This window comes from Cavia porcellus, unplaced genomic scaffold (genome assembly GCF_034190915.1).
Source record: "Cavia porcellus strain 051 isolate PalLab524CR breed Dunkin Hartley unplaced genomic scaffold, mCavPor4.1 scaffold_2, whole genome shotgun sequence".
NCBI lineage: Eukaryota > Metazoa > Chordata > Mammalia > Rodentia > Caviidae > Cavia > Cavia porcellus.
Genome location: NW_026947485.1, coordinates 39,294,697 through 39,306,803, shown reverse-complemented (window position 1 = coordinate 39,306,803; position 12,107 = coordinate 39,294,697). Strand labels below are relative to the sequence as shown.

At 40.5% G+C, this 12,107-nt stretch overlaps 1 pseudogene; it reads right to left on the bottom strand.

The window, feature by feature from the left end:
* Window positions 1-364: 364 nt before the first annotated feature.
* Window positions 365-2,017, bottom strand: LOC100719528 (large ribosomal subunit protein uL30-like; annotated as a pseudogene).
* Window positions 2,018-12,107: the final 10,090 nt, after the last annotated feature.

The window sequence follows — 12,107 nt, the reverse complement described above, 5'->3', positions numbered from 1 at the left end:
TCGGGAGGCTGAGGCAGAAGGATTGTTGCAAGTTCAAGACCAGCCTGGGCTACAAAGTAAGCTCAAGGCCAGGCTGAACTGCATAATGAGACCTTGTCTCAAAAAGACAAAAATAAATAAATAAATAAGTTTAAAAAACAGAACAAATATCTTCTAGCATGTAATTTCTCATTTCATTCTTTTAATGGTATCATTTGCAGAGCAAAAGTTTTTTATTCTGATTAGGTCCAACTTATCAGCTTTCTCTCTTCTGGTTGTGCTTTTGAAGTCAAATCTAAGTATGTTGCCCACTATAAGTCTAAAGATTTTCTCCTGTGCATTTTTCCGTGAGAATGGGGGGAGCAAGCACTTTCTGTTGACCAGATTAGTTCACCCTCCTTACAAGCCTATTGATCTGGTCTTCTCTATTTCCAGTGTCTCCACCTGCTACAAAATGGGTGATCCTTTTCTTAATTCTGCCTCAAGGGGAAGATAATTTGAAGGGCCACAGGAAGTTATTTTCCTCTTTGAAGCATTTTCCAACTGTATCAATCTCATGAATCAGCTCCCCATGCAGAAGATGCCATATTTCCCAAGGGATCACATAATCACTGAGTCACCCACCCAGACAGTTCAATTCTTATTGATTTCACCATAGTCACACTGGTAGATTAGTTTGTTTGCTGACTTCAGGTTTGGGCACCCCATACAATATACATATAGTTCCATATTCTTCAGCATGCTAAGGCCTTATTGAGCTTAACAAAGGTGCCATTGAGGATCTGGTGGAGGCAAGTGATAGGATTTTTGGTGTGGTAAAGGAGAGAATATAAAGTAAAAATGGCCTTTATTCTAAGAATGTGGAGAGAACCCCATGGCCACTGTGGCGGTCTGGCTTTTTATGCTGGAAACGTGGCGTGGGAATAATCATCTCTTATAACTTCACTCCTCCTAACCCCACACTTGCTTTTCAGAATTCTACCTCACCATGGTAATGATTCTACCTTACCGTGGTCCTATCTAAATCAAAGGCATCTTTCCTTCTACCTCACCTGGGTCCTTAAATATGATAGTGGCCTGCCTCCTCATAGCACCTTGTCTCTTTGTTTTCCAGTCTAATGTGCAGGCATTCACCAATGATAAAGTTGTCCTGGCTAAAACACCTGGCACCAGCTTCAGCATGGGCATCAACCGTCACCCCGTCAACCTTCCTAAACCCAATACAATGCCCCCTTTCAGCAGGAAGTAGTAAGAGATAGACTTCACCCTTTTCCTAACAATGAAAAGATGGGAATGAAAGGATTTGCCCTAGATAGGATATTACGACAGTGGGAGGTGGAGCCAGGAGGACATTTACCTTGGGCAACTTACATGTGGCGCGAAGAGTCCCAATCAGCTACTCACGCAATAGCAATGCCAACCTTTAAGCACCACCCCACTCGAAAACTACATGTGTGCCTCACACACCATGTTTCCAGCAGAAAATGCCAGGCCCCCAGTGGCCATGGGATTCTCTCCGTGTTCTTAGAATAAAGACCATTTTTACTTCATATTCTCTCTTTTACTGTGCCAAAAATCCCATCAGCAAGAAAGCTGCAAGTCTTTGCAGACCTTCTGGGCTCAGGTCATGATGTTCCTGGTTCTCATGACAAACACCACTATGGGCTCTGCAGGTACAGACAGAAGCAGCCAGCTTGGGACTGGGGATTTAGCTCAATGGCATATGCACCTGCCTTGCAAGTGTTTGGTCATGAGTCCAATCCCTGGTACCGATAAAAAAAGAAGACCAAAAAAAAAAAAGAAGCAGCCAGCTTTTCTCATCATCCCTAGCATTTGAGTTCAGTGCTGTGTATCTGTCTATATTTCTTGAGACAGCACCTAACTTTTTCACAGATGAGCTTTCTCCTCATCTTTCAAAGTATCTTGGGCAAACTTCCTTCCCAAATACTCTACCTTAAGCTCTGTGAAATGTCTTCATTTTGTCTTAAGGGTTTCTGGCAGAGCAGGAGCCTTTTTTTTTCTCTTTGTTACCCTCCATGGTTCCAGTTGGAAATTAGTTTTAAATTTGCACTTAAATCCATGATTTTTTACTTTTTTTTTTCAAGATCTTTTTACAAGATCTTGCTATGTCGTACAGGTTGCTCTTGAACTCACTATGTAGTCCAGAATGCTTCAAATTCATGGTGATCCACCTGTCTCAGCCTCCCAAATGCTGAGATTACAGGGAAGCACCACCACACCCAGCTATGTTTTTCATTGTTTTTGTTTGAAATATGAGATTTAGAATGATTTTTTTTTTCCTGCTGCTCCAGGAGCATTTAGTAAAGATTGTCCTTCTACCACTGTTTTTGCTATTTCGGCAAAAACTAATTAGCATATTTGTGGGTATTTTTATGAGTTCTCTATTTTTTGTTTTCATTTTTGTTTTTCAGACAAGGTCTCACTATGTAGTCTAAGTTGGCTTTGAACTTGCAACCTTCCTACCTCAGTGTTTTGTTGTTGTTTTGTTTTGTTTTTGTTTGTCTTTTTGAGATAGGGTCTGGCTATGCAGTGCAGGCTGGCCTTGAGCTCACATAGTATTCCAGGCTGGACCCAAATTTGCAATGATCCTCCTGCCTCCCACATGCTGTTATTACAGATGTGTGCCACCACCACTGTCTTAATTACTATAACTACCTAGTCAGTCTTAATACTGGAAAGCAATTCCTCTTCAATTAAAAATTGTTTAGATTATTCCTTTCCATACAAATTTTAGACAAACTTGTCTATGTCTACAGAGCAATTTGCTAAAATTTTAGTTTTGTTTTTGTTTTTTGAGACAGGGTTCATTAGTAAGTTCAGGTTGTCCTTAAACTTATTATATAACCCAGGCTAGGCTCAAACTTATGGGGCTCTTCCTGCCTCAGCCTCGTGAGTGCTAGAATTACAGGTGTGCACTGTCACACCCAGCCAATTTTTTTTTTGTCTTTTTCATTTTTATCAGTACCAGGGATGGAACTCACAACCGCCTGCTTGCAAGGCAAGTGCTTATACCGCTGAGCTAAATCCCCAGCCCCTAGCCAATTTTTTTTTAATGGAGAACAATCTGTCATTAAAAAAATCTATTTACAAGAATATCATTAGAGTTGGGGATGTAGCTCAGTGGCACAGCACCTGCCTGGCAAGTGCAAGGCCCTGAGTTCGATTTCTAGTACCAAAAAAAGAATATCTACTTGCAATATCTTGACTTTTTTTTACTGGTACCAGGGATTGAACTCATGACCACACGCTTGCAAGGCAGGCACTTATGCCGCTAAGCTAAATCCCCAGCCCCAATATCTTGATTTTTTGCAGTAAATCGAAATAGGTCCTGGTTTTGCAACTTTGGACAGACTCCGATTTTCTAAATTTGTATCCATCATAAATGCTTACCTGAGATACAATTCATCCTCCTGAGCACCGTGGTCTTCTGATGACATTAAATTATCTGGTGAACTATTACTAACAAGCAAAGGAAAGGATATTATCCCTGCAGGCTGGATTTCAGTTCAGCTTGGACTTTGTGCAAATCCTATTCATTTTGCACCCAGTGGAGCTGAACTACTGATGCTGGATAAGAGCTGATCTGCGAGATTCACCCTCAGTATGCTGTGAATTCCGCCATTGCCACACACTAGAGACACCAAGCTCAGCCACCCCTGGAGCTGTCATCTCCTTGCTAAGAATTCTGATAGGAGCTGTGTTAAAATGTGAGGTTTGGGCAACCAGTTTAGGGGAAGTTGACATCTTTGTTACACTGAATTTTCTGGACCACAGTGTGTCTCCCCAGGGATTTAGGTTGCCTTTGATCTCTTTCATCAGTGTTTCTAAGTATTTTTTTTTTTTTTGTCTTTTTCATTTTTATCGGTACCGGGGATCGAACTCACGACCACCTGCTTGCAAGGCAGGTACTTATGCCGCTGAGCTAAACCCCCAGCTCCAGTGTTTATAAGTTTTTCATCATAGAGATCTTGCATATGTAATAATGGATTTATGTCTAAGTATTTTTCCTTTGGAACAATTTGAAAGGAATACCTTTTTGAGGAAGGCTTTTGAATGGACCCCAGAGAAGTGAGAATGTAAGAGGAAGCATGGGTGCCAAGGTCTTGGGAAAAGTGTTTGCTTAGTAGTTGCAAGGCCAATGAAAATACTTGTCTGGTGGCCTGTGACAGACAGACAGACACACACACACACATACACACCCCACACAAGAGCAGCAAGATCCAGGCAGTTATCAAGAGCCAGTAGTGCTGTGGTAAAGTTCTGATAGTGAAATTGGAATTTTACTCTAAGTATGATGAGATGCTATCAGAGCACAAGAATGATGTGAGCCTTTTAAAAAGATGACCCTGGTGCCTGGGTGGAGACCTGGCAGGTTGTAGGACATTAAGGAGGAATAGGACGTTCTGCCATGAAGCCCCAAGTGACAGCGATAGTAGCTAAGGTGAGGTGGCTGTTGTGGAGGAGATGAGGAGCACAGTCCAAAGTATATTTTGAAGATAGGCCTGTCAACACTTGCTGGTGACTGGTTGTGGGATGGTAAAGAGGTCAAGGATGACATCAAGATTGTTGGCCTATGCACCTGGGTGAATGGTGGTGCCATTTAAGAAAAGATGTAGCTACATTATTAAAACCAGAACTGTCAGCTGTGTGTAGCGGTGCATGCCTATAATCCTAGCACTCGGGAGGCTGAGGCAGGAGGACTGCCATGAGTTTGAGGCCAGTCTGAAGTACATAGAGGAACCTTATCTCAAAAAAACAAAACAAAATAACAGTGAAATAGAATTGTCCCTATCCAGAAAAGACCTGAAATTTGATACAGTGTGCAGTCACAGTCTGGCATGAGGTAAGATTACCCTTCCTCAAACCCATCACGCTTCTAGCATGTTCATGACTAGTCAGTCTCCCAGAAACCATTGAAGTGGCTCCAGAAGGATGCCAGAGATTAAAGAGAGAGAGAGAGAGAGAGAGAGAGAGAGAGAGAGAGAGACAGAGAGAGAGACAGAGACAGAGACAGAGAGACAGAGAGACAGAGACAGAGACAGAGACAGAGACAGAGGAAACCAACAGTGTAAAAGGATCAAGCTTTCCCATATCACTTTGTTTAATCTCATTAGATTCCTTACAGCTTTTTCATTTTTCTTTTCAACTGTAGTTATACATAGTTTTTAAACAATTTGTACATTTAAAATCCAATGACACCAAGTATGTAACGTTGTATAGCCATCAGCACTATATATACCCAAAAGTCTTTTATTGTACCCATTAAACTCCTTTTTCCACCCCCCTACCACCAGCCCTGGAAACCTCTATTCTACTTTCTCGGTCTGTGGATTTGCCTATTTTGGTGCCTCACATGAGTGGAGGCATACAGTGCCCATTTGTATCTGTCTTTTTTGTTTGTTTGTGTTTTTTTTCCTGTATTTGTCTTATTTCACTAAACATAATGTTTTCATGTCCATGCTATACCATTATATCTTTTGCTTTCTGTGAGATAAATTTTGTTCCTTCCTGAATCCATCAGTGAATGTCTGTGGATTATCTCTACCTTTTGGCCACTGTGAGTAATGCTGCTATGAATAATTTTGTATAAATATCTGTTCGAGTCCATGTTTTTATTTCTTGCAGATTATATATCTTGGAGTGGAAATGCTAGGCTATATGTTAATTCTCTGTTTCCATAGGACCTACACTATTTTACATATTCATTGCAGTGCACTGCAGTTCCAGTTTTCTACACCTTTGCCAATATTAGTTATTTTCTCTTTATTTGTTTGAATTATGGTCAATATAATGGATATGAACAGGTATCTCACTGTAGTTTTGACCTGTATTTTCCTGATGGCTAATGACATCGAGCTCCTTTTAATGTGCTTAGTGACTGTCTGTGTTATCTTTGGAGATGCATCCATTCAAGTCTTTGCCTTCTTTTTAATTAGGGTGTTTGATTGACATTATTGAGTTTTAGGAGTTTTTTTTAATATGTTCTGAATATTAGTACCTTATCAGATGTCAGTTTTGAAAATATTTTCTCCCATTCTATTGGTTGTCTTTTGCTTTACTGACACAAAATTAATATTTTAAAAACGTTTGTGTTCTTGGTACTAGGGATTGAGTCTAGGACCTTGTACACACTAAGCAAACACTCCACAACTGAGATACACTCCCAGCACTGAAAGTTTTTATTTTTGATGAACCCATTTATCTGGGTTTTTTTATTGCTTACACTTTTAGTATCATATCCATGAAACCCAATGTCATGCAAACTTTTTCCAATATTTTTGTTTAAGCATGTTACAGTTTTAGCTCTCAAGTTTAGATCTTTGATCTATTTTGAGTTAATGTTTGTATACTGTGTGTTTTCATTTGTTTTGTGTTGCTATAAAAAAGACTTGAGGCTGGGAAAGTCATAAAGAACAGAAATTTATCTTGGCGGATAGCTCTGTCCATGATCCGGTCACTGCACCGTGCTGCACCGTGACGTAGTGGGTGGCATCACATGGCAGGAGCACTTGCCAGATGGAGAAGGGCAGTGTCGCATGATGATGTGACGAGAGCGAAAGCAAGAGAGCAAGCTGAGGAAGCAGAACTTGTTTTATAACAGCCTTCTCAATCCAGTTCCACAATACCTCATCCAAGCTCAGAGAACTAACCCAGCCTGAAAACAACTATTTATTAATCTATTGCTGAGGGTGGATCACACACGTCCTTGAATGCCACTTCAGGGTCCAAATACCTGAATACTGGTAGGTTAAAGAATGAAGTCTCAACAAGAGTTTTGGTAGGGACAAAACACGAAACTATAGCATCCTGTAAGGTAACAGTCTAATTTCACTTCTTTGCTTGTGGATAGTTTTCCCAGCATGACTTGTTGAAGACTGTTTTCCTTCCTTAAATGGTATTGGCACCTTTGTTGAAAACTCACTGGTTACTGGGTGTGGTGCCACAGGCCTGTAATCCCAGCTACTTGGGAAGCTGAGGCAAGAGGATTACAAGTTTCACCCAGCCTGGGCAGTTTAATGAAATTCTGTCTTTAAAAAGGGGAGAACTTGAAGAGTTAGGGGTTGTAGCTCAGTGGTAAAGCACTTGCCTAGCATGTTAGGCCCTGAGTCCAATCCCCAGGATCACAAAAGAAAAATGAAAAAAAAAAAAAAACCAATTGATCATATATATGAGATTTTCTAGGCATTCTATTCTGTTCCATTCTATTATACTCTATCTTCCTATAGTCTATCCTTGGGTCAGTACCATAGTATTTTAATTACTATGGCTTTATGGCACATTGTGAAGTTAAATGTGAATCTTCCAATTTTATTCTTCCTTTTCAAGATTTTGATTATTCAGGGCTCCTTATAATCCTGTATGAATTGGAGGATTGGTCTTTCCCCTTTATGTAAAAGAGACTATTGGATTTTTGATAGGGATTACGTTGAATCTGTAGTTCTATTTATGTGGTATTGACATGTTTTTAAGGAAAGGTACTGGAAATGAAACCCAGAGGTACTGTGCCACTGATCACATCCTCAGCCCCTTTTATTTTTTATTTTGAGCGAGGTCTTGCTAGGTTTCCCAGGCAGTATCTGAATTTGTGATCCTACTGCCTCAGTCTCTCAAACTGCTGGCATTATAGATAGTCATCACCATGCCCAGTTTTGATAACTTTACAATGTTTTTTTTTAATCAGTCCTGTTATCCTGGCACTCAGGAGACTGAGATAAGAGGATCACTGTGAGTTCAAGGGAAATCCTATATCAAAAAAATTAATTAGAAATTAAATAAAAATTTAATGCTATTTTTAACAGGAATGTCTTTTTATTGATTTAGACGTTTAATTTCAGCAACATTTTATAGTTTTCAGCATACAAAATCTTTAATCTTTCTAGGTTAAATTTATTCCTAAGTATTTAATTCTATCTTAATTTCCTTTTTTGGATTCTTCATTGATGATGTATAGAAACATAAGCAAGGGGGCTGGGGATTTAGCTCAGCGGCATAAGCGCCTGCCTTGCAAGCAGGCAGTCGCGAGTTCGATCCCCGGTACCGATAAAAAGACAAAAAAAAAAAAAGAAAAAGAAACACAAGCGATAATTTCTTCACTTTTGGAAAGGAAGAAATGGAAGCTTAACCTACATTGCTCAGTGATGCTGGGCGACTATGGCTACAGTCTCTTAACTCCAAATCTATCCTGCTGCCTCTCTGTGGCTGCTAATCTAGTTCCTTCCCCATTTTCTTTTTCCCTTTGGCTCAACACTCTTAGTTGCAAAGCAAGAAATACATAAAAATGAAAGCACTACAGCATTGCCACAGTTGTTCGTTAGATTCTGGCCAGTGCAGCGTTGAACCATTAGAAGGTACCAGAGTCTCAAGAATACTCATGGAGCTCCAGTAGTTAGTCGTCTTGAAGTAGAGGGCTCAAAGGCAAATAACAGAGTCAACAGTGAGTATGTGACCTCAAAATGCTAAGATGTTTGATGAGAATGACTCAGAAATCAAGAAGCTACTTGTAGCAAATCAAGTACAGTAATGCCTTGTCAACATAGGATGCGTTCTCATGGTCCTGACAAAGGACTGTGTTATGACATGTAGATAGGGTTAGGATTCTTCAGGAACTGTGCAGAGGCTGGCTCATACTCAGAAGAGGAACATTTGTAACCTACCACCAGCTTGGAGGCTAGAGGTATGTCAGGTCACACTGAGAAGTCTCTGACAGATGTTGACAGGGACCAGCAGGAAAGTCTCTCCTCTAGTTCCACTGACTACTATCCTCCCAAACCTGCTGTCAGACAGGATTCTTAAACTTCTTTCTACTTCCTTCTGCATCCAGGGAACAGCACGGTTGTATTTCTATCTCTGAGGAGAATCTGGGCTGGTAATGGTGGACAACACTCTGAGAAATTTCTCAGCCTGCCTTCCTGCAGTCCCCTGCTAGGCCAGTGGAATCCCTGAAACAGGATAGTGAAGGGCTGGTGAATAGGACTACATGGGCGCCCATGCACTCACACATGCATGCACACACATGCAACTGAGAAATTAGAATGCATTACCCTTTGTAGACTGCCTCCTCCCCACAAGAAAAGAGTGCTCTGGCTGAAGAACCATTTCAGGATCTTTTAAATTCCCCTGCCCTTCCATCTCCAATGTAAAGGAGTATACTATATCCCAACAATATGACTCTTCCTCATACCTTTTAAGAAATCCTAGACAAGGAAGAAATTACCAGCTGATATTTTTTTAGGCAGAGACCAAGGGCTGCCTCATCACATGCATAGGCTTCTCCCTAGTATGTGGAATACTGGGTACTCTGTGACAAGGTGCCACAGTAGCTACCAGGGAGAAAAAAAGGTGGAAAAAGTTTACAAAAGACAGTGTCAGTATGATTTCAGGTTCCAAAGCAACTTTCTCTATGGCTCAGACATGGGCATGTTAAAACAGCCATTTCATTTCTATTGCAGAAGGAAAATCTACAGTAGGTTATGATGTTTAAAACTATTTTTTCCCCAGGGGGATTATTATGCCCTGATGATATAATCTATTTCTACTTCTTCCATATATACCAGCAACTTCCCTCAAAACAGTGCCTTGCCTCCAGCCTCTTGCTCTTCATATCATTTTTTTATTTTATTAAAAAAATTAAAAGAAAGAAGGAGATTAAGATAAAAGAGGATATAACAACATAATAACACAGGTCAGAACAGAACAATTTAAGCAATATAGTGTTTCACCACAAGATAACCCAACGTAACAGCTACCATAGTGTCTCTTTCTTTGAAATATTTGAGTATAACTTCATATATTATAGCACCAAATGCAACATGACAGTGTAAAACCATTCAAGATAATGAAAGTATTACAGGGTATTTAGAACCAACTAACAGAAAATGAACAATGGTTTCTATATTATCCCCTTGTTTATAAAAAATTTTGTTTATACTATCACATATAATAAAATCCAATAAGATACAACATGATAAATCGATGGAGACAGAACAAAACCTCCATGGGACTTCAAAATAAGATAATATTATATCAGTACTAGCTATTATATTATCTTGTTTTCTTCAAAATAACTGTTCATACCATCACAGACAATAGAACCAAACAACCCAGAATAGAATCATTCCAATTAATGAAAACATTATAAGGCTTAAAAGCAATATAATGGGGAATCATGTTTACCGCATACTTTTATGTATTCTTAACATTTCTTACACTAGGGAAACTATTCAGTATTTATACATGTGAGTTTGATTTATTTTGCTTATGAGTATGATCTCAAGCTGCCCCCATTTATTTATAAATATCTCAATGTGATCATTCTTTATAGCTGAGTAGTACTCCATTGTATAAAAGTACCACAACTTTTTTAATCCTCAGCTGATGGACACTTCCAAGATCTGGCTATTACTCTTCATATCATTTTTACATCACCTTGTTACTTATGAATGAGTAACATCACTCCCATGATGAAAAACTTTCCTACTGCAAGTAGACTTAAACTTTAAACTGGGCATGGTGGCACACACCCGTAATCCCAGCATTCGGGACATGAGGCAGAGAATTGTTGCAAGTTGGAGACCAGCCTGAACTGTACAATGAAACTCTGTCTCCAAAAAAAAGACTTTAGCTTTAAGGTCTCTGTATGTCATTTGCAGCTTCTTTCCAATCAATTTCCTTCCTTATTTTACCATGTAATATGTCCTGATTGCCAGGCTAGAGCTGTGTGTCATGATTAAAGATCTCCACATGTAGGTCTTTTTTTTTCACCAGGGATCGAGTTTTTGACTTTGTGCTTGCCAGGGAGGCCCTTACACCACCAAGTTAAATCCCTGGTCCAGTTTTACTCCTTTTTCACTTTTCTGACTCCCATTTTCAGTCCAGGTTCAAATCGTAGTTCCTTTGCTTCTATGCACACTGATGTCCTTTGGTGAATATTGGACAAAGTCATAAAGTTCCTGGTTTGGTGCAAATGCTGAAGGATGCTAAAAATTACAAGAGCACACCCACAGTATATCTCATTTTGATAGCTAATCAAATGATTAATCTGCATATCTAATTGAATTAGATGCTTTGTGGATACAAAGGGAATAAAGTCTATGCCTTGGAGGAGAAAATTTTGCTGCTTTGTCTTAATCTATGTTTCTTGAAGACAAGCCTTGCCTCCACAGTAAAATGCAAATTCTCAGGGGATGTTGCTACAATAAGTGCATCCTATGATTTCACACTCTCCTCTGGAGCTCAGGTACCAATTAACAAGGTGGTTGAAGTGTAACAGCTAATTTGCTCCTAAACGATCAAAGGTTTCAGAAATACTGGTTTCAGAAATACTGTAGTCCACTTTTGCAAAGCTACGAACTAGTCTTCCAAGAGAAAAGAAATGCCACTTCAAGGAGCTCTTTAGTAACATAGTAGAAGTTACTGGAGGATATTGTAGTCCATTCTCCTGTCTAGAACCAGGTGCATAAAGGAGTGAGGAAAGCAAAAGGCGTGGAACGAGGAAGGAAGCAGCAGAACTTTCTTCCAGCATACAAGCCATAAGTGCCATTGAAGGTGGATTGGCTTCCTTCAGACTTACAGCCAAAGATGCACCCGAGCCAGTCGGTGAAAATTACAGTTCAGACTTCACATGTTTGTTGTAATACAGGCTGATGTTGAGACTCTGGGTTCCAGACACCTGTTCTCACAGGTGACAGCAGCTGGGAAAGCTGCCTTGAGTGACTCTGAGGTTATCTTCAGTTAGGTCCCAAGATGGGAGGATTTGGAGTGGCAACCCCACACCTACATTCCTCTGTATGGCGCTCCGGGATAACCGAAAGATCTAACCCAAAGCAGAAAAGACTGGCCGGTGCTAGGGAAGTGGGCAGGTATGGCGTGGAACTCTCAATGACTTTAGGCATCCTTTGTATCTCCCTCGGTAAACCGGAGAACAGTCTTCTCCTGTAAATGAGGAGGTCGAACACCCTCACATCCGTCACGGCGCCCACTAACTGGTCGCGGCTCTGGGCCACCACTTTCCCCGCCTCTTCCCGGGCTGCGGGCCGGTGTCCCGCCCCCGCCCCCAGCCCGGCCCTCCGGGCGCCTGGGCCGTCTAAGCTCGCGCTCCTCCTCTCCGG